This window comes from Hirundo rustica, chromosome 10, assembly GCF_015227805.2.
Source record: "Hirundo rustica isolate bHirRus1 chromosome 10, bHirRus1.pri.v3, whole genome shotgun sequence".
Taxonomy (NCBI): Eukaryota; Metazoa; Chordata; class Aves; order Passeriformes; family Hirundinidae; genus Hirundo; species Hirundo rustica.
Window position 1 is genome coordinate 9,532,858 of NC_053459.1, and position 21,519 is coordinate 9,554,376.

A 21,519-nucleotide genomic window follows, 5' to 3' on the forward strand; every position below is an offset into this window, starting at 1 on the left:
AACATTTCTGATTTTTTTTTTTTTTTTGCCAAAATTTTCATATTCCTTTATTTTCCATCTGTTTCAGGAATTCAAGCATAAATAATCTTCTGAAACTTGGTACCAAAAGAAATTCCAAATTCTGACAAGTTTTAATCCAATAGAAAAGCAAATTTGAGTTAATGCTTACTTTACTTCCGTAAGAAAGCTTTTTTACTGCCTATTTAATTTCCACAGAGATACTATTTCTTATGTTAACAGGGTTCCACAACATATAAATCACCTTTCTGTCCTTCTGTCTCTAAGAAAGAATGAATATGTAGTACTTTTCACTCAGATTTTTCTTTCTCGGTAGGTCCACAAGATAAATGAGAGCTCTGCCATGTGAGGTTAGTGGGTTTAAGGAGGGGAAAGATTGTTTAGTGTCTTAGTGTGGTGAAATATAGCACTTAATGTACATATTCTGCTAGTTCAAGGTGTGTTTTAGGAAAGTTTTATACTGTTTCCATGACGAATTTATAGGAAATTGGACAAAATGCTGACTTTGGGTTTTTGCTTGTGGAAAAGTGCTCTCTGTCCTTCAAACTTTATCTTGACTGAGGAGCACTAGATAATACAGCCAAGAAGAATAATTAATGGTACATTTACTGCTCTTCTAGCATAGACAAATACACTCCTAGTTTTACTCTGGACCAAAAATATTTTATACACCTTTGATTTATCTTTGGGTAGATTGTTAGTGGCTGTCTGATACTGTCAAAGGTAAATCAAAACCTTAATGAAAGATTGGTGTCAACTTATCTCCCTCTTTCAGAGAACATTTTAAAATGTTGGAGACCTCAACCTCCAGTACTCCCTTACCTCTTCTCTCCATTTTTGAATTTAGTACCATTTTCTACAACGTGCACCTTACAGATGCTCTCCACATTCCTGCTATCAGCTAGTTTGGTGTGGATCTTTTCTGCTGGGTTTTGGGGTTGTAAGTCTTGTTACATGCTTTTATTGTCCTGACACTCTCCCGTAAATCTTTGAAATAAGAGATAAATTAGTTTTCCATGACAAGGAATGGGCATATCACGCATCTATTCATGTATGTATGTATGTACGTCTTAAAACTAAAATGGGTACCTGGTTCCAAGTGCTCCTATGGAAGAACAAGAAAACAGGGTCATACACCTTTTTGGCATGCAGGGCCTTCACATTAAAAAAGTCTCATACCATGTTATGACAGCTCCAGCTTGGAATCCCAATTTGAAGATGACATTTACTTTGCCATAGATTTTGGCAGCTATTTACTTAGACATGTGGGTAACTTTCCTCTAGAGGGTTCAAGAAATGACATTACATGCTCCAACAGAATTCAAACAGCAGTATATGCTTTAACTTAACAAATTATTAATGTTTTGAAGGAAAATAGTTTTCAATGTCACAGTTGTCAAGTGCTATTTGATGGATGTAACTCTGCAGTGAAATGTGAAACTTTAAGATAGTGTCTTCTTTTAAAAACTGTTCTGAGGGGCATTAAGCTCTAGTGTATCTGATTAATGCTTTAAATATTCTTTCCTATCAGTTCAATCTTTATCTCTGCCTTGTTCCCCAATATGAACTGCTCATTGAAATCGATTGTTCCTGGTCTTTTCAACCGTTGATAGTTCTTTCATGGCTGAACACTTTAAAATAACAATATTGATTTTTCTTACATTATCTCCCTCCACATAAGTCCTAACTAGAGACTGTCACTCTGGCCTAAGAACATGTAGGGACACTTAGCAGTTCTGAATTTAGAATGAAAAAGGTATGCTCAGTGCAGTATTCATCCAAGCATGGATCTTAAAGCAGTCAGTCCAAGGATTCTATCTTAAAACCGTGCTTTGGATTATTTTTCTTTTAAAATTGGTGAAAATATTCACTCTCAAACATGAAATAGTGTGACACAAATCCTAGAATGTTCTAACTGGAATACCTTGTGTCTTCACAAGCCTCCAGTTTACTGAGTTTCCAAATTTTATGGGATCAGAGTAGGACTAGAGAATAATTTCTGTTCTCTCTTCTTCTGCTGAGTGTAGGGAATTGACTCCATCTCTTGGACCTCTGCTGGTTCAGAGCACTCACTATGTGCTTGGAGGTGACTTTCAGGCTGGTACTCTCTGACGTGCAGGGAAGGATGTTCACATCTGTGTGGTCTGGCAGGATTAGCAGTAGCATGGCAAATTGTGGTCTCATATTACGGCAACACTCAAGCCTGGCTTTGGGGAAAATATGAATTGGATCACTTTCCATTTTTACAGGAGAAAGAGGAACAAACTTTTTTGTATAAGTGATATGACATATCAGAAAGATAAATGCATGTAACAGGAAGTAGAGTTGATTAGAAAATTTGAAATGGAAGTCTTTTTTTCTAGAGACTTTATTTTAATAGAAAAAGATATTTAAATTCTGGTTTTATTTAAAAATATGAAGCAGCTTTTGAATGTTGGTGTGTCTTAAGATTAATTTTGCAAGTGGAATGTTGTTTTATTTTTTCCATTTTGAAATAGATTTTTAACATTAAGTAGGTTTTTCATATTAATAAAAAACTCAAGGAAAAAAAATCACCATTTTTGGTGCAGTTTCTCAAGTTTAGGACCTTAGAATAAGAAAGACTAGAAACCTTGTTTCTTATGTAAACAAGCTGCAAAATGAATACATGATCCACAAAACAAAAAGATCTGATAGGAATTTGAAGCAGCAGAGCGTGACACACTGACACATAAACACTAGGACGGTGGCCACAGTGTGGTTTTTCAGAAGAACTGGCTGTGGGCATAGTGTCAAAGGACAACATGGTTTATCAAGAAAACCCTAAAACAAGCCCTCAGATTCATGAGAAGTGGTTGTCTCTGTGACCACACAAAACCTGAGGCAGAAAATAAATGCTGTGTGTCATGGCCTGTTCTATAAGATAGAAATTCTTTTCCTGCAAGAGAAAGCCCTGCTGCTTTGTACTTTGCTGGTGATATGAATTGTTAGCTGCACCCCAGCCTGCTCTGCTTTTATTCATCATATCATTGGAAACATAATAGTGGAATGATTAACAGGAACATTTAGAAAAGGACAAAATCAAGTAGAAGAAAAGCTGATGTGGCAATTTGAACCATCATAGAAGAGAGAAGACAGGACACTGAAAAGTTTGCAGCCTGACTGAAAAAAATGAGGTAATGAACAGACTGAATACGCTTTAGTGGACTAAGTAAAACTAGAAGGGAGAAGATAAACATTTACCACAGTTGTACTTAATGGAGTTAAAACCAGGAAAACATCCAAAGATGCTGTTAAAAGTTAAGGTTGACCTGAGGATATTCAGAGTAATTGGTTTTAAAAAAAAAAAAAAAAAACAAAAAAAACCCAGCAAGCAGTAGGGATTAACTAAGTGGGAAAGAATTTTCAGGTGTTTTTAGCCCTTCCATTGCTCATATTGATGCATGGCCCTTGTGAAACTGTCCTCAAGACTGTGATACTGAGGAGCCAAGGTATGGTGTGGATACAAATATTTTTACTCTGAAAACTATGTAGGGTTTTGGGGAAGTTTTTCTGGTCTTGAAAACTTGGTCCATTACTGCCAGTGCAGACATGGTGCAGGGGATGATTGCACTAGGGCAATGCTGTTAATGCACAGCATGAGACATGATCTCTGAATCTTGGATCCTAAATAGGGATATTTTGCAGAAGATGTTCCTCACTATTTTCAGAGCGTTGGAAATGGTCATGGGAGGTGTCAGGTTGTGACTCAGCTGTGAAGATCAAGCTGTTGTTGTGAGGCTGTGCTGTGTTTTACTGGATGGCAGTAGAAGGCACTGTCAGACACTTCCCGTACCTGAGAGAAGGTGCCTTGGCTGTCGCCACCGGGGACACGCGGCTCACAGGCCGAGCACAGGACACCGCTGAGAAAACATGGTCGTGAAGGCTTGGCTCTGTAAAAGAGTTCCTTTGTGTTTCAGGGAAGAATTCCTAGCATCGTTTGAGAAGCTCTTTAAACCTTTTTCCTGACAGTTGTTGTCCGAGCTAACAAGGTACCGTGGAATACAAGCACCAGTTACAGGGCCGGCCTCATGAGTTTGGCCTGTATTTTCTGCCGACTCTGTGACTCTCTGGCCCTTCTTTGTAACAGGGCAACCTTCTAGCTTTTTTTTTTTTTTTTTTTAATTTAAATATTCTGCAGTGTGGCAAGGCTGTTGGTCATGGGCTGGGCTCCTGGTCAGATTGATATTTTGGGCAGGTTACTGAGGCAGGCCTGGAAACAGCTGTTGGCCCTGGGCTGCCACCTTCAAATCAAATCAAATCAAACCGCCTGCGCACTTGTGACAGCAGCAGCAGCAGAGGAGCCTGGCACGGCAGGGAGCTGAGGCAGGCATCGAGCCAGGGGACCTGTGAGCACACTGAAGCTGGACCAGGGTGGCCTCAAAACTGTGGGGTGCTTTGCTGGTGGTGGGCAGATGCTCATGTAAGCTTCCACAGTAATCTCCGAAATAGCCTGGATTTAATTTTTGTGTCAGGCTGTTTGCTTCTGCAGAGAGCAGTTAGTTTATGGTGGAGTTTTGTGTTTACAGAGAGCTGTTAGGCTGCCCTTTAAAGTGTTTAAATAATATTGTATCAACATGGTGCAGACTGATATGTATCTTAGCAACTGTGTCAAGTTCACGATGGGCTAAAAATCCAAATGGGAATCAAACAATCTGGAGCCTTAGAGCTTATAAAGCTGAGAATAAGGAGAAAATTACAAGGTTATTTTGGGCCCAACCAAGGCAGCCCTTCAGCTTCACACCGCGCTAATTGTAGGTTAACAAGTACCTTAAAACTGTAATTAAAATGCAAGAGACAGACAGTATCACCAAAAATTATAATCAAAATAAAGTGTTTCAAGGCAAGAAAAAAAAACCTGAAAAAACAGAAGTACAACTGAAGTTTGAAAGAAGTGAAGTCTATGATGAAGCAAAATCCTGCTGGTTTTATTTATATTTTACATATCCATTGGTTCTTAAGTCTGGAGAACTCTGTATTTCAATGGCAGGTCGAATGCTGTTATGTTTACCCCAAGTGTATGTGAGCAAGAATAGGGGTGCAAGTCCTCCTGTAAACACGAGCAAACGCTCATCACCCACTGTGCTATTGCAAAAAGTCATGCAGAAACCAGCACTGCAGGCCTCTGGGTCTGAGACAGGTTAAGTGTGTCATAAATTGTCCCAGATCTAGCAACAGTTACTTGGCATTCCATTTGAATGATCTGTATTTGTGGTCACCCCATTTATTATGTGACTATCTCAAATCATTCCTGAACATACTGTGTGAGCAATTATTTTTGACTTGAACAGGCTGAATTGTTCCTGTCTGCAGTACCTGAGCTGGGTCTGCAATGCCCCTTACCTTAGAGAATGAAGTTTCCTCCACAAAGCTTCATTCAATGAAGTTTCCTCCACATTTCAGCTCCAAAATGCACTATGCAAGACTTGTTCAATTTTTCCAGGTACATATTTATATGGAGATCTCTGACTTATTTGATGGTTTGTATGAAGCTGATATTTAAAGGCATTGTTAGTTAAGCCTTGAGGATCATTATGGATGTGAGAGTTTTTAGTTATCAGGACTTTAACTCACACCTCTCTGCCAGAATTCTTACAAGACAGCACTGGACTTCTTACGTTTTCTGTTTCCTCTACAAGAACATATCTAAGAGAAAAAGGAATAATAATGGCCCAAACCAAAACTGACACAAAGCTTGTTTTATGTGTTAATGGTTACGGCCTTGTAGCTCTTGAATGTGCTGGACAAATCACTGCAGTAAATACCAGGGAGTGTCAAAAAATGCTCTGGACCCCTGAGGTTCCAGCCGGGTTTTGGGAAGGGATGAGCTGTGAGAACAAAGCCTTCGGTCTGGCACATGGAGATTAAAGGATCAGCTTGGTAAGATGGAGCAAGAAGACAGTTATTAAAGTTAAAAGGATCTTGAACTTGATTCACCATGTGATGTGAGGAGAGCACAAGGGGTTCATGTGGTTATGCCACTTCTTGTACCGTGTGAACCTCTGAAGAGTGGAGGTCCCATCTAATCTTAAATTACTTTGTCCTTCCCAGTCCTTGTGTCATGCCCAAGATGTGAGATTTCACTGACTCTGTGTGCTCAGTAACTGAATCTGCCAGCTGATGACTCGAACCTTTCCCAGGAATCACAAGGGACAATCAAAACTTCTCTGCGTTTTAAGACACTGAGAGCATTTCACCATATGAACTTGAGGATTTTTTGGCTATCCCAGTGTACTGGGGTATTGGAAGAAGCATTAGAGATGGAAAAGAACAATTACTTCAAAAAAAAGAGGAAACTTATTTTTAAGAGTTATTCCTTTGGAAGAGGTTAGATTTATTAAAAATGTAAGGTACAAAGATCTAAATAGAAAAGCAGTGATTTCTCAAGAGCTAATAATCTGTTCCCAGCAAATATTTTAAAATAATTTACTGTGAAATCAATTTTATCAGATGATAAAATCATACGGGTCTGCCATGTAAATTCTCTGAAATGAAATGCCTTTTCGGGTGAAATAACTTATTTTTCCATGCAAAAAAATTATGGTTTTACAGGAAAGAAAATATTTTCCCCTCAGGAAAACTTTGCCTGAAGAGAGAAAATGAAACCAAAAAGCTCTTTTCCTGTGAATATCTTACAGGGAGATGAAGATGCTGAGTATACCCTGCAGTCTCACTGCCACTGAAGCAGCCAGCTAAGGGAGGCAAAAATTTCTGGGAGCTTGGATTCTCTTTGTCAGCCTAGGTTGTGCTCAGGTCAATTTTATTCCTGCGAAATTCCCAAGATCCTTTCAAGTAGACAGCAGGAAGAGAAAATTCATTTTCGGTCACCCAACACAGTCCCTTTTTTCCTAGAATTCCATGTCAATAAAGGAGGAAAAGCCACATTTCTAAGTTTTTGTCCTCTCCTAGAGAGAAGAAATCTTTCACAAAAACCCCCCAAAAACAAAAAACAAACAAACAAACAAAAAAAAACCAAACAAACAAGAAAAAAAAAAACACACCACCTCTTTTGAAGGAATGAACGTGATTTTCTCAACTACTCTACTGAAGACATTCACTGGTGTTTTCTCCAACATCCTCTGGGGATTTTGGAGCATCACACAGGGAGTGGTTTGTGTTGAGATGGAGTGTTGTGCCTAGTGCAGGTGAAGCCATGAGTTTCCAGTGGCCCTGGACACAGGATTGCTGATGTTTCAGGATGAAGGAGGCTGCTTACAAGGGCTCTAATCTCTAGTGGAACTTCACAATCAGTATTGTATTAAAATCTGACAGCTGTCTAGCAAGACCACTTTTGTTAATCAATCCCTGGGGGTTTTTTCCTATGTTCTCTCCTGCTTATCTTTCCTCTGCTTTATCTTGTCTTGATTTCTGTCACCTTTCTCATTATGTATCACCCCCCTACTTTTCTTTCCATAGAAATTTCCTTCTTGGAGGTGGGAGGAGAAGAAATTTGTTATATTCGATCCCGTTTCCTCCTGATAACAGTATTTTTAACATTCATGATATCTAAAGATACTGTCAAGATATGAGAGAAGAACTAGACAGTGACACCAGCATTCCATCTGGTACAGTAAAAAATAAAATTAAATGGCACAGCCTGAGTGTTTCTGCCAATGATAGTTATAACAACAGCATGTACCATCTTAATAGCAACGCTCTTCTCTCCCTGAATGGCAAGGTATTTATATGAATATGTGTACTTTTCATCTAAAATACTTTGATTTAAGGGCCTTGATCCTTTTTGGTCTTTTTGATTTTTCTACCTATTCTGGGACTAATTTTATTGATTCATTGGAATCGATACTTACCTAATACTTTCCGAATGAATAAGAAATCCTTCGACCTCAAATAGCAGCTCAAACTTTACATGAGAAATTCAGGAAGAATTATGGCATGTACACATTTGTCTAAGTTTGCCTGCTCTCCTGCCCAGCAGGTATGTGTTTGATCTGTCTGCAATTTTAAATGAAAATTTTTGGTGATTGACTGTAAAATAATGATTTCCTGAGCAGTATTTCTGTTTCAGTAGGGTTTATTGGTATTTTGTGGCAATAATTTTTTCCGTCAGGAAAAAAAAGAAACACATTAATTTCTATCCAGGTTGTGCAAGAGGAAGAACAAAACTGTGTATCTGACAATCCTTTATTCTGCTTTTGGGCACTTCTAGAGAGAGTGTTGCAGTTTATGTAGACCATTATGCACTAAGATGACTTCAAGAGCTTGAAAGAAATATTAACCCTGATTTCAACATTTGTATTTGACTGTAGATCACAGCTCTGAAGGGGATTTTGTCTCACCCCTGGCTTACAGTATTTGACACATCAGGTAATGTGTAGAACTCAGTTATTCTGTTACAAAAGAATGTATTAATTTATTGTGCCTAGCGAGTCTCCTTTAATAAAACTGCTTTTTAAAATTACTGTTCTGCTCCCACATGTTGTTTAAAATTCACCTTCCCTCCTTGGCTTGAACCATGTTGCAATGTTGTCATTTGTTTTGATATTAGCTATGGTTACAATATTTGACTTCAGCATTTTGAATACTTTGGAGTTAAATGGCATTTAAATCCAAGATTAATCATGTTGGGATTTGCTATTAAATAAAGAGTTTCACCTGCTAAATTTAAAATTACTTTGGGTTGAGTAGTTTCAAATATTAACAGCAAGGCATTTAAGCTTGAGTTTGCTTAAATTCTATTGTTTGAAATCAAAACCCTTTCACTTCCTCTGTACTTGCTGTCAAATCACAATACAATTTTTAGAAGAATGTTTTGTCCAATTTTATTAGTCACAAAGATATAACAAGATGGTGTTCTACTTTTTCATTCAGCACCTGGAAAACTGTCATTTAAACCTGCAAAAAGATATGATTTTTCAGTGTTTCAAATCAAAACGTTTCAAATGTTCCCTGAAGTGTTTCAAATGCAAACAAACACTAAAAACCAACACAGTCTTGCTGTCCTGTTGGTTACCACTTTGTCCATGAGTGGTCACTGGACTGTCTGTGCTTGAGTCCTGGGAATTCTGTGCTGATAGAAAACTCCTGTGCCTGTCTCAGCAGCAACACTTGGGCTGATGCTTCAAAACAGAAATCACAATAGGAATGTGTGCTTCCCTCATTTCATGGAGACTTAAGATGTGACTAGAAATTGTTGTCCTCTCTTATCTCTAGGTTGTGGACAAATCCACTGAGTTCTACTCTCTGGGGAGCAGTGGAAGCACATAAGGAGCTACTCTGGAGCTGGTGAGCATCTTTGGGAAGGCAGAATCCATTGTGGTTTTTTTTTTTTTTTTTCTTCTTTTTGGAGTGGAAGTCAGATTGAAGATTCATGTCAAGCAGTTGTTTGACATTGAATTTTGAAATAATTTTCTCTGAGAAGAGTAAATTGTGCCTTAAGCAAATTTATGTAAATCATGGCTATGTATATATTGGGAAAGATTTCCCAGTGTGATTGAGGAACTGGAAAACCTCACCTTGAGTGGAGTCTGTGGCCAACCAACACCTTCTCTAACAATACCTGTTCGAGGCACTGTTTCAGGAAGGACAAAATATCTGATGCAATGCCACCGCCTTTTCTTTGTCAACATCAAGCTCTCTTCACGCACTTCTCTCTTTCAGTTAGGGGGTTTTATGCCCCTGCAGTGAAAGATATTCCTGACTAGTAGTGTTTCCCTTATTTTATTCTTCCCTTATCATAAGGTTATTTGTTCCACTATATCCTATTTTAAAACTTGTTATTTCACCTCTCCTCTCTCTTTCTTTCCAACATACCTAAGGGATTAAGAAAGGAAGGGTAGTAGATGAATTCCTGAAAGCAGAGATTTCGAGATTTGATTCCTATAATGCAGAGTACTTTCATCTCCAATTAAAAGGAATAATGAATGAATCTGTTTTGAAAACAAATACCAGATTATTTCCTTTTACCTATGCTACTGTGGTTTAAAATTTTCATACAGCACTGGATCTAATGGAAACTCTCCCTGAATGACAAGGAACAGAGTCTTAACTGCAAGTTAAAATTAAAAAAAAAACATTAAAAAATTTAATTTTGAGCTAAGACATGGCTCATATAAAATTTTCTGCTTCATTTTAGAAGCTGTTAGTTAATTAGGAAAAAAAGGTGAAGAAACTTCATGCTCTATTGCATAACTCTTTCTATATCTTTTAATGAATTTTTAACATCTAATGTACAAACAGGTAATCAAGTGTTGCATCCCTCTAACCAATACTCTAAGTTCAAGAGAATCAGTCAAAAATAATTTATTATCTTTGTGGGCTTTAAGTCACACAAATATATATATTCATTAGTTTTTATTCATTAGTTTTATTATTTTTCTCTTAAAGATGAACATAGCACATTAAATTTTAAAAAGAGAGAAAGATTATATGCCGTGACATTTACTGGGTGGGTGCCAGGAGATTTTGCTTCCTCAAAATCTTCCAAGTCACTGTAAGTCTAACACCTATTATATGACTCAGGAATATCAAAAATACAAATGAAAATTATAAAAGTGAGATATGTGTCAAGGTAGTTTATTTTTGGTTACTATGTTACTGAAATTTTGTCACAGTTAACAAAAACTGGGAGACATTTTCCCGTTTAATTTTCAGTCTTCAGCAATATGTAGCCTGTCCATCAGAAATTTTAGCTGGTGAAACAGAACCAGTCCCTAAATCCCAATATGACCAAAAAACCCTGAGGGTAGGAGATTTGCTGCTCTGGAAGATTTTCCAGGCAGTTTAGTGTGGTCAATGCTATTTATGGGTGGCTGGGTACTGACTTGCTTCAGAAACTGAAGTTTTCCTAACTTAGATCAGACTCAGAAATAAAGTTGTGTGTATATGTATATTTGCATATATAATTTTGATGGGTGTGTGTTTGTGTAAGGATGGTGAAGGACTGCATTTATTTACACTTCTTCTTAGCAGTTTTGTTAAACCTGCTCTGCAAAAGAGGAGCTACAAAGCCAAAGTCTCCACTTCTGAGAAATGGTGGCATTGCACCTGTTTGCTTCAGCTTTAGGATGAACTCAATTCCCACAGATTAAAAGTTGGGATGGATTTGATATCACAGCCAAATTTTCAAAGTAGCTGCATAAAAACAATGGGTACAGAGCTGAAATCTGGTCTAAGCAAACTACAGCAACTGAGGCCTGCCTTGGATGCCTTCCACAGTTTGCTTTTCGTTGTACTAGAATAGATTGATCACAGAGTGCAGATGGATTCCTGAGCTCCAGCGGTTAGTTGAATATCAATATTACCCTGGCATCATATCTCAAAAATAATCAGCAGTTTAGTTCTGAATCTTTTTTCTTAGTAGTCTTTTTTTCTGGGTTTGTGATAATCCATCTGCCAGAGTCCTAATTTCTATTGTTTTGTGGCTTATCTGAAAAATCTGATTTTAGTATCTCCATATATCTTTATGTACCACCTGGCTCACAGGAACAAAACTGAATATGAACCACAACAAAGAAAATAGAGTAAGTTTTTTCCTGAAAAGTGTTTATTGTAGATGAAATTATTCAGCTCCTTAGGGACTAACTGGATGTTTCTTCTTGTGCTACATTTATCTCTTATTGAAGCTGGGTGGGTTTTTTCTATTATAAATGCCTATTCTTATATGTGTTGTTAATAAATTGCTTTGAAGAGTAAGTGAGGGAAGAGAAAAAGGGAGGACCTAATGTTGTATTTCCCTATGTAAGCCTGAATATTTATAAATTCAAAGAATCTAAAATATTATCAATTTTATGATCGAATGACCTTACATTCACAGAATACTAAGGCTTAAAAAGATGCTAACTAAAAATTCTGCATTAGGAAAATGTCAATGCATTGTTATGCACTCAAAAATCAGGAAAGGATAGCATTAAGATTTTGCATCTAACCAAAAGTGCTGCATTCATATTGTCATGACAATACAATCTTTAGATTGTTATAACAGACTGCATGTAGTGCTGCTATTATATCTTATGGGCTTGCATCTGATAGCCTAAAGCACATCTAGACTAAAACAGCAACTCTATTTTGGGTTGGTTTTTTTGTTTTGGTTTTTTTTTTAAATAGTATGACTTTTTCATGCTTCAACTTGCATACCCTGAGAGTTTTCAAAATCCTGGGTAAAAATCTGAACATGACAGAGAAGCCCTTCCCTGGCAATGTTGGTTACCTGGCAGTGAAAGCATCCCCTGCGTTTTTCCTCTCAGCCCTTGACCAACATTTACATCATGGAGCTAAAAGCAAAGTGTTCTTGCAGGCACCCATGCACTTCAGGATAAAAAAGGCACTGTTTGAAAAATATTTGGGAAATGTCTTTCAGAATTGTGAGTGTTGTTTATGGAAGCTTCTATTAGAACGGCAGCATTTACCAGTTAGCCACAAAATTTCCAAAATAACCACAGGTTCTGCCTGCACTTGGAAATGAAAACCCTGGTGATAAATTGTTGGTAAAAGTTTATTTAGGAAAAAAATTCACCTCATCTTCTGATTTTTATGCTAGCAAAGGATCCGCAGAGTTATGTTGTGGTAAAGGTTGGACTTTGTGTTTGGAGGTGACAGATGTTTAAGGCATTATCAGTATTTTGGACCAGTTCTTTGTTGTTATATTTTCTATCCCTTTATTGTTCAAGAGGAAGTCATGAAGTGAAAAATTTCTCCAAGTCACTTCTGTACAATTTTGGCCCAGGAGAAGATGCTGTGTTTAAATTGCATTTAAACCCTGGCCATTAGTGCTGCTACACTGCTGTGCCAGTACAGAGTCCTGGGCTTCTTTCCTTTCCTGTGTTACATGAATTTTACCTGCCAGGAGCCCCTGGAATCAGCTACATCCACCTGCTGAGAACAGCTTTACCCAGCCACAAAATGTTTACCCATGTGCACTCTAAGATTCCATTATGCAATGAGAACATGCTACTAAATAAATAAACAAACCTGGCTTGTTCTTTTGCACAGGCTCTAACTCCCTCTTTCACTGAGCACAGATCAGAAGGCTGTCACTTAAATCCAGTGAAATCCAGACTCCCAAGTGAAATCAAATAGACTTGGGATAGGTCTTGCAGAGTAAAAAATGTACCTTTTTACTATGCACCCTTGAGGGCTGTAGTAAATACTTTTCATTGATGTAGTGTTTTTATGAGCTCAGAACACAGCCGGCTGAATATTTTGTCTCTGATTATTTAAGAGTGTATCATATCTGAACTTCTACATTCAGTAAGATCTGCTATGATTACTCTGGGGATGTGAAAGCCAAAGCATAGGCTTTATCATAGGGTTGTTTTAAGTAAGTATTTGGATTGATTTGGTTGTTTTCTTTTGCCTGACTACTTTCGCCACCTGTTTAGCATATTCTCCCATGATAAACCATTTAGTGCCAAAAAGTTAGTGAGGGGGATGCTGAGTTTTGGGACAGACTGGTAAGAAATGCTGGGGAAGGGAAAAATTTCTACTCATGGGAGAAAAACGGGATCTTCATTCTTGGGTGGCACGCACAGTGAAAATCTGCCGAGTCTATTGGGGCGTACATCCCACATCACTGGCATTTTTAGATCTTGTGCTGACAGAAACAGGGGAAGTAACAGGCTCTACTGGATTTGCATGGCATGACCAGGAAGTACTGGTGAGGACAAGTGGAACACAAGTAAAAGTGGTCTGGTTGTGGTGGGTTTATTTGGCAGACTTTCTGCCTCTCCACCTTCTTTCACACTCTCTCATGACCTTGTCTTAACTTCTGGTTTCTCCTAGTCTTGCTCTCTTGCATCTGTTCTTCCTTCCCACATGAGCAGCCAGCCAGTGAATCCTCTCTCCATGAGAGCCTGGAATTGAGCAGCTGAGGTATGCAGGGAAGCAGCCTGTTGTCCAGATCGCTCTCTGATGGGAAGGGTCTAAGGACTGGCAAATACTTTTCTGCACATCCTGTTACTGTGTTTAAACACTCCTTGCACACATTTTGTACTCCTTTCTTGTCTCTAGCTTCCAAAGAACTCCCTGTACAGTTTCAAGCTTTGGAGATATACATGGTCTCCTTCCATGGGATGGTTGTGCAGAAACCAAAGCATGTCCAGTCAGTCTCCAGAGAGCACGGTGAGAGTTTTCTGAAGATCAGTCAGCTGTGGCAAAGTAGAGTGATTCAGCCACAGTTCTAACCACTAAGGATTGTATAGCTGCATTTTTCAGACAAGAAAAGGTAGAGAGTAAATCAGATGCATTTTTAAACCACAGAGCAGAATGAAAGTGGTGGTTATGATACAAGCTGTTTTATCGCCCTAGCAATTTTCTAGTGGTCTCAACTCTAATTTTAGTAAATGCAGCTGTGGTGTTCAGTTTAAAAAAAAAAAAAAAAGGTGGTTTTTTGGGGGTTTTTTCGTTGTGTGTTTGTTTGGGTTTTTTTTTTCTTCTTTTTAAGTTTTTGTTTTCTTTAATTGTTTGACTTTTCACATACTGTGAAAGGTCAGGGGTGAATGGGAAAGGTTGATTTGTTTCTCTCAAAGCTCTACCTGCCTCTTTCAAAACAGTATTTTGTTGTCCCTTTGTCCTGAAGTTGGCAATTTTTCTGTAACCATCTGTATCTTGTGGTCTAAATCAGCCTTATTCCAGCAAAGGGAGGCTGGATTGGCGTCTTTGAACTAGAGACACAGAAGTAGCAAGGTTGTTCTTTTACAATCCCAGAGCATACTTTTTAGAAGCCTGCTCTTTAATTGTGGTGAACATGATGGCTGGCCTCCCTTCAGAGTACTCTTCCAGGGAGCACATCTTTTTATTTTTGGCTGGGAAATGAGAGGGTGGCCTGGCAGGGAACAGCATTGCTGGAACTCACCCATCCCTGCCAGCAGTGGCCCACAAATGCTTGTAAGATCTCTTCTGAAGCCATGATAGTCTATGAGTATAAGGCAGGCAGGATCTGTGAGCAGAATTAATAGTTTTTTATTAGACTGATATTCTTGGAAAAACATATACTTTCAGGCACTCAGCCTGTCTTCATGTATGACATTGTATTCTGCATGGTCTACCACGGGCTGACAGGCTGAGTGCCTGCCATCTACTCTGCTTTTCCCAGCTTTCCTTTTTTTTTTTTTTCCCCTGTTCTTCTAATCAAGGCTATTACCTCTTCCTGCAAATGCTGACTCTATAATACTGAGGCTTCAGCAGGTGGCAGAAACGAAACTGTTCTGGATTGCTTCATCACAAACCTGAGGTGGAGCAAATCAGAGGTGGCCCAACCTGAAATGAAAGTGTTTCCGTCCTCCTAAGTCCAGGATTGATCTCTCACTGTTTGCTCTGCCCATGACAATGGCCCTGCAGGGTGACAGAAACTGTAATTGAAAGAGCAAGGTTTTTGGGCAATATGAACCTACTGAGGTTTACTGGAACAGTCCTTAGCTGCTTGCATACCTTTTACACAGATTTGGGGTTTTTTTCCTCTTTTCCTTGAAACTGGATGTTGTTTTATGACAGGTCCCTTAGTCAATTTCTTGCAGTCAATGACTTGAAGTATCCTTTTCTTAAAACTTCTAATGGTTTAACCAACACCTATTAGAAACACCAACATGCATATTACAATGATTTCTTAACTTCTGCATATGATTATATACATATCCAAAGCATACCTGGAAAGTGCAAATAGTATCATTTTTATTATTTGCCTCTTCTTACTCCAATTCTTTTTCCCATACAATTATTTTCTGAACAGTAAAATCTAATGAAACTAGCTTTAATTGTTTATGTCTCTAATATGGCTCCAGAGAAACCTTGCAATGGCAATTGCCAGGTGTTTCTGCTCATGGTCACTACTCCTCACTCTGGTATATAATCCTTATGAGGAGAAGAAAAAGTTCCTTGGGAGATATTAACTTCCTGGGTCTTTGTTTGGGCCTGTTAAAAGACCTCTCACTAATTATCAAATGAGTCATGCAGCCCTGCTGAATTACAGTGTAAAATGTTACACCTGTGAAATGTTCTGCCAGATAAAAGGCTCTCAAATATGACTGAATGTATCAGTGTCAAAGTTAGCTTTGGTAGTGGTGAAAAGTTTTGCATCATGTGCAACAATTCTTTAAGTGCATCCGCAGCTTGTCACTGAAATTAACCACACCCAGCTGTGATAAAGTGCCAACCTCAGCACCTGTGTCCACGTTGGAGCCCTGGAGTTAGGCTTGTTAGGGGTGATGAGGTTCAGCTGTTCTGGGAGTGTTCCCTTCACCCGGGCACTGCACAAAGGAGCCCTGGGAGGACCTGGGGTTGCTTTTGGTTTGGAGTGGGTGTGCAGACAACATGGGTGTCTTGGAGGTGAGGAGGGCTGGGGAAGGTTTGCAGTGTAGTTTAGAAGAAAGATATTGTAGATGTGCTTCTCTTAATTGTGGTAAGCTAAAAATCTCTTCTTTGTTACTAAGACATCTTTCTTTTCTCTCTTGGGGAGGGCAGAAGCTGTGGACTGAGAACCAAGTAATTATTTCCAGAACGAAAGAGACTTGTCCTACAGTGCCTACAAAGCTGTGAGTAAATATCAGAGAACTTTCAAGGTGTCTTCCTATCTAAAAGCCAGTATCATGTGTATCTATACTTTGGATTTAGTGTTGATTGGGGGGCATATATAATAATCATCCTAATGTCTTTTGCTTGGAATATCAGTGACAATGAGGTACCCTAGGGAAACAAATTTTATCATTATTGTCTGCACTTGTCAGAAGGACACAGACTTGGTGGCCTTTTTATATATTTCTTGTTATTTCTGACTCTTTTGCTTTAGATCCCTCCATACTCAGTTCAGAGTGCAAAGGATTCTCAGTTGAGGTGTGTCCATTTAACAACATACAACACAGGTGTAAAAAAAAAATTAAAACACTGAGCTTGAAAAGGAAAGTAGTTTAAAGAATAGTGTTGAAAGCAAACTTACTCTAAGGAACATTCTTAAAGTATTTCAAAAATAAGAGCATCTCTGAAACCTTAAACTTATTTATTATTAAGAGAAATAAGCTCTGAAATTTAAAGTCTCAAATGGAACCAAGCTTGCTACAGGTAAGCTGAGCGTAGCCTATCTGTGTTTGATGGATAACGTCCAGAGACAGGTGAGGCAGCAGGGGAAGGGTCTGGAGCATGAGTCTGATCTGAGGGATCTGGAGAAATGGAGGATGAAGGAGACCCATAGTGCTGTCTAGAGCTGTCAAGGACAGGTGAGATGGGGGTTGGTCTCTTCTCCCCCTTGACAAGCGGTAGAGCAATAGGAAATGGCCTCAGGTTGCACCAGAGGAGGCTTAGATTTCTTTTTGGAAAGGGTTGTTAAGCCCTAGAATGGCTGCCAAAGGAAGTGGTGGAGTCACCATTCCTGGAGGTATTTAAGACATGTAGATGTGGCACTTGGGGACATGGTTTAGTGGTGGACTTGGTAGTTCTCTGTTAACAGTTAGACTTGATGATCCTGAGTTCTTTTCCAGCCTAAATAATTCTATGATTCTAATGGAGCCTTTGTTATTTAACCACATGGATTAATATGGTAATTCAGAAAAGTGATCTTAGTCAGTTGATCATGTTGAAGTGAATTACTAATGTTATGGCTGTTTATACCATCAAACATCTCTCAGGTGTGTGGGTTGTTCCATGGCTCCTTTCATCAAGATTTAATCTGTGATTTATAACTCATAGTAATGAGTCAGATTTCTAGTGGTTTCCCCATTGCATCTGGAGGAAGCATTACCTTAAGGTAAAGCTTTAACTATTTATAGCATTAGAAAATCTTAAAAGTTACTTAATTTTTTCCATCTTAGCATAACACTGAGCCTTTCTAGTTGCTTCTATGTAGCTTCTCACGGTACATATTAATGAGGCAAACTACTTGTTAAAAAGAAATTTTACAGAATTTTTGGAGGAAGAAACCAAGGAATAAATTTCCTCTTTCTAACAGGTATAGGTCTCTTCTAGTCCCAAGAACAAGACTGTGATGATGAGTTTGTCCCTTTTATATTAAAACATGTGTGGTTCCATTACTTTTTTTTTTTTTTTTGAGCATGAACAGATAAGAAACCAAGAAATATGAATGTTAACTGAAGCTCAAAAATACAGGGGAGATAAGAACAATATAGCAGAAAGATAATGCGAAGGAGATCTCTATCAGCTAATGATTTAGCTGTTAACCACAGCTCCTGCTGCTGTGCTGGCCTTCAGGGTAACTTTTATGCTTATGTTTCTACACTCAGAGCTGAGAGGGCCTGCTCAGTGGGGAAAGAGGATGAGGTCTCTTTTGTTCTGGTCCATCACAGTCTCACCTAGATGTCTAATGGTCTGCCATTAGCACTGCTGAAACTGTATTTGAGAAAGGCAGAGGCACCTACTAGAGAGGGTCTTTGCCATGTATCTCCCAGTCCACTGTACAAAGCAGAAACTCAAAATCTGTGATAGTTGTGCAATGCATTAAACATGAAGTGCCTTGCCAACTCTGGTGCCTGAGGCGTGGGTTTCATTAAACATACATCTTCACAGAGTGCCTAGCTTCTAACTGTAAATGCTGGTAATTAAGTCATCCAGATTTTTAATGACAGCCTTGAACTTAGTTGCCCTGGATCTTGATCTAGTACTGTTTCTGTTTTAGAACAGAAATCCCCTAACCCCATTTGCTCTAGTAATTGCCTTATTGATAAGAGAAACAACCATCTTGGGTGGTCATGCATCTGGCAAGTAATATTATATGAAAATGTAGAGCGGTTAAAAAGATGGAGTTGTTCAACGTGTAATAGGAATCTGAATAACCAAGGTATTCAGAAAGAGTGTCATATCTGTCAAATAACTTTAGTTTGTCATCAGTCATTCTCTAGTGCTTGTTGTTTTGTTTGTTGGTTTTTTGTTGGTTTTTTTCCTCAAATGCAATGCAGTCACCTTGGATCTTGAAGACTAAGTTACAAACTGGGAAAAAGAGTTCAATTTCAAATAGTTGTTAATCAGACAGAATAAATGTTTTATAGAATACTAGTTGATTTGTCTCCTACTTCTGTGAAATGATTTATGCATGCAACTAATTTTGAGTAGTCCCTGAGCCTCATGCAGTGTTGCTGTGTGTAATAACTGGCTTGGCCTAGGCAGTGAACTGATGCACAGGCCAGAGAAAAACTTTCTGCACAGCCAATCCTCCCCATTTAAAAAAAGTAAAAGCCAGTTCAGCTGTAATACATCCCCATGTATGCGTGCATATAAATAACTGAAAGTATAGGCACTCACTGTGCATAAACAGCTCAAGAGAAATCAGTGAGGTCCCCAACAGAACCAGAGAGAAGAAAAAGTGAAAAGGTACACAAATCTGTGGAGAGTTGAGAAGGGACTGCTTTCTTCAGTTTCCTGGGAGACAATTTGACAAAGAAACAGAAGAAATCCTGGCTCAAGCAAAGGGTCCTCCTCAGAGTGCTTTTTCCCATGCAAAGGCTTTCAGAAGTTTTAGGCCTTATTTAACTGTATGCCACTTCTGAACAGCATCAAGTAGAACTAATTACTTGTTTATATTTATTTATTTTCCAACAATACAGACTTTATTGGCAAACAACCTCTTTCCTCTCAAAACTGACTTTGTAAGGGTAGATAAAAAAATGACAAAAGCTTGTGGTTTGGTTTTAAGGAGATTTTTCTAGGGTTCTCAGACTTAAAATGCAGCCTGAAGCTAAAAATGACACATGCAAATATGAAGTTTGGATAAAATTGGAAATTCTAAAAATACTTGAAGCTGGTCTTGCTTCTGTTAACTTAATGGTACTTACAAGAAATTTTTGTGTTTGATAACAAACTTAATCCTGAGTCATGTCCAATATTAGAGTTATACTCCATCAGGTATTTTCATCTTATCAGTGGGAATTATGTTCTAAGATTTCTATAGGCATCTTTAATTGCCTATGTGTTTTCAATTACTCTGTTATGAAGTTTCTCTGTAAGTAATTTTTCCTGGTTTCCTGAGGACACAGGGTTCTGAGGGTTTGCTCTCTAAGTACAAAAGTAAGAAAGAATCTTAGTGGTATAGAAATTATGTGGCCCCTTTTGGTATGAAGTTTCAGAAAGAATGCATTAAAAATAAGAGCAAATGCAGAGAACTACAAAATTAATTAGACTATAAGGACATGCTGTGTATTGAAAGATGTCTATTTGGTCCATTAACTTCTTCAAGTAAAGGTTAAGATGTTACTTAAATGCTCAAGTGTCTTTGTAGGGCAAAATTATAGAGAGCTTTTATATTCAGCTGGAAAAGACAGAAGTCTAATTGTGAAATGTGAAGCTATGTAAATTCAGACCAGAGAGAAGGCAGTCTATTATCAGTAAGGGTTATTCATCACTGGAACCACTTACCTAGACGTGTAATCATTTCACCTCCACTTAGTGTATGAGTGAAGATCTTTCTAAAAGAGATGCTATGCCTCAAAAGCAAATCATGGTTTTGAAGCATAAATTACTGGGTGAGGTTCACTAGCCTGTCTTATGCAGGAGACCAGACTGTACTATCTTAACAGGCCCTTTTTGCCTTACACTCTGTGACAAAGTAGCTGCCAGCAGGATTGTTTGGGGGTATAAATCCATCTTAGATATATATCCTATTGAGCTCAAAGAGTTTTGTGAGCACACTTTATGGATCAGGCAAAGAAATTATTGTCCACACTTGATTAGCACTGTGTGTAGGAAAATCTTAGTCTTGTGGATTTTCTAAATGCCTCCTTGTAGTCAATCCCAATCCATTTAAACAGTAATGGTAGGAAAATATCTCAGTTATTATCAGCCTTTTTTGCTTAATTCCACTGATCTAGTGAAATCCTAGTAAGGCTGCTGGCATATTTACAGCTGACTGCAAAACTATTACAGGATGATGGAATCTGAAGGACAGCTTGTGATATCAGTAAAAAACACCAGATGTTACATGCAGGCAAATGTAATAAATTAACTGACATAGTTACAATTGATAGGGTAATAGCCCAAATTCACAGACACTTTAATAATGGGTGATATATAAATATGTTTACTGAAATCATTTGGGCTATTCACATTGTCTAGTAACTTGCAGGAGCTTTGTTTCTTATCCTATCTAAATAACTAAGAGATCAGATCTTATATAAGCTTGTACAGATCTACTGTGTGTTTTGCACCCTATCTCAGCAGACTCCTAACACTGGTGCAAAAGGTTCCCATACTGGTGGTGAATGCTTCTGGAACCAGAGCTCAGTTGTAGCTATGTTCTTTTGTAAATGAAGAGGATAAGGAATACTGCCTCTTGGTGCATCGTAGAGCAGCAGCTTTCACCAGCTAAAGATACAGAGGTCTCTTTAGGGAAAGAATTGTTGGCCCTGAGTGTGACTTTTTCTTTAAAAAAGACCTCAAAGGACACCATGTTCTCTTCAAGGTCAAACTGACACGAGCGAAAAAAGTCTAGATGAGTTACAGGAAAAAAACTATTGTGCTCTTTGTACAGACTCCTTAAAGGAGCATGCCAGGTTTGACATCATGGAATTCAAAACAAAATCTGACTCTTATTAA

The 21,519-nt window shown here is 38.4% G+C and overlaps 2 long non-coding RNA genes across 2 annotated transcripts in view; one reads left to right on the top strand and one right to left on the bottom strand.

The window, feature by feature from the left end:
• Positions 1-14,587: 14,587 nt before the first annotated feature.
• On the bottom strand, positions 14,588-15,827 carry LOC120757101 (uncharacterized). Its single transcript, XR_005702359.1, has 4 exons — positions 15,636-15,827; positions 15,421-15,558; positions 15,134-15,324; positions 14,588-14,929 (listed from the first exon to the last, which is right to left on the bottom strand). It is a non-coding gene; the product is annotated as an uncharacterized LOC120757101 (long non-coding RNA).
• Positions 15,828-16,242: 415 nt separating this feature from the next.
• LOC120757100 (uncharacterized) overlaps positions 16,243-21,519 on the top strand; it is a 50,386-nt gene continuing 45,109 nt past the window's right edge. The window contains exons 1-2 of the long non-coding RNA XR_005702358.2: positions 16,243-16,314; positions 16,450-16,520. This is a non-coding gene — a long non-coding RNA (uncharacterized LOC120757100). The remainder of the gene's footprint in view (positions 16,315-16,449; positions 16,521-21,519) is intronic.